The sequence below is a fragment of the Brassica napus genome, chromosome C4 (assembly GCF_020379485.1).
Source record: "Brassica napus cultivar Da-Ae chromosome C4, Da-Ae, whole genome shotgun sequence".
NCBI classification, from domain to species: Eukaryota; Viridiplantae; Streptophyta; class Magnoliopsida; order Brassicales; family Brassicaceae; genus Brassica; species Brassica napus.
Window position 1 is genome coordinate 48,039,604 of NC_063447.1, and position 1,752 is coordinate 48,041,355.

The window sequence follows — 1,752 nt, forward strand, 5'->3', positions numbered from 1 at the left end:
GCTCATCGTTCTCACTCTTCGTTCTCTCTAGAGCTACGTTTCGGGTTTTTGGTCTTTCTTCTTTTTGATGTGTCGAAGATCACCATGCCTGTTGAATAAATCCCTGGAGTACCGGCCTCCTAAAGTTATCTGCAATACATCCAACAGAGAAAGAGTTGGAGATTAGAAGGCCTAGAATGGTAAAGTAGTTCACCAGCATGTACCAGCAGCCTGCTAATGATTCTATTACCTTGTGTGGCATCATTCCAAGAAGCTCCATCATCAAAGCCAAATTGTCCTGTTAGATACAAACAAAATTTTGGACATAAATGTCACCAGTAACAACAGGCTATAGCTACATAAATGATAGAATCAGGAAGCCAAACCACATTACCTCATCTTTGTCATAATTGCCTTCACTGTGAGGATCAAAAAGCACTTGAGGTCAAAGATTACTTCTGGACACTTATACTGTCTCGTTTGAATGCCGCTTGTGAACAAATTTACACTTGAGGTCAGCAGATGCCCTTCTACTCAATCGACTCCCTTTCGTACCTCTCTGCTTCACTTTCTCACCGCCATCAAACCCATTAACGGCAGAGGAAGAAGGACACTCTTCTTCAACACTTAGTTTTCCATTAACAGCTGATCACACTCCATAAAATTTGTCAGATTCAAAGGAACCCATAATTTCAGAAAGGGGATTTAGGCTTCGTCGGATTTCTGGGATTTAAATTCTCTTCATTTGTCAGTCAAAGCTTTTGGTGGTCGAGAAGGGTGAGAAAAAAATCGATTCTCGGCGAAATTGAGTCTAAACGCAAGAGATCCGAGAATAGAGGAATTGAGGGATTTAGGGTTCATGAGTCGGGGAAGGAGCTTTCAAAAAGGGCATTTTTTTTTCATCTTTGTGTAAAAATATTTTTTAATAGTTATGTTTCCTAATGTATTTTTAATTTAAATTTAATTCCTCGATGGGGTATTTTGGACTTTATATTATGTTTTCTTTCTTTCTTGGTTTTTGTATGTTATTCTACTCATTACACAAGAAATGTGTGTTATTATAGGTAATTTCTCTATAAAATAATGAAAACGAGTAGTAATAATAAAAAACATAGTCCTTCCGTTTCACTTTATTTGTCGTTTTACAATTATGCACACGGATTAATAAAACGTTTAATTTTGTACATTCTCAAAATAAAATCATCATTACCCATATACCTAACCATATTTCAACCACTGAAAAAATAAACAAAAGAATCTTATTAATAAATATTGCATTGAAATCATAAAACGACATTTATTCTGAAACAAAAATTTTCCTCCCGAACGACATTTAAATTGAAACAGATGGAGTATAAAACAATCACGATAACGTCTTATGAATTCTTGTTTTTCTTTCTTTTTTTCTTTTGCTTCTAAGTTATACTCTCTCTGTTAATATTTTCTAAAGTGTTCACGCTTATTAAGAATTCAATAAATGTTTATGATTTAACTTTTCTTTTACTTTATTATACACTTTCCAATAACTTTTCGCCAATAAAATTTAATCAATTCAAATATTTTCATTTAATGTTTATTAAAAATATATAAAAAAATAACTTAAACATATAGAAAATCTATATGTGTGGAACAAGTAAAAAATCTAAAACATCTTACTTTAGGAAACGGAAGGAATATCTATCTACTCATGAAGGCATTTTCTGATTATTTTTATTAGAATCAAAATAAATAAATCAATTATATAACAGAAACTAAAACAAGCAGCGGTTTCCA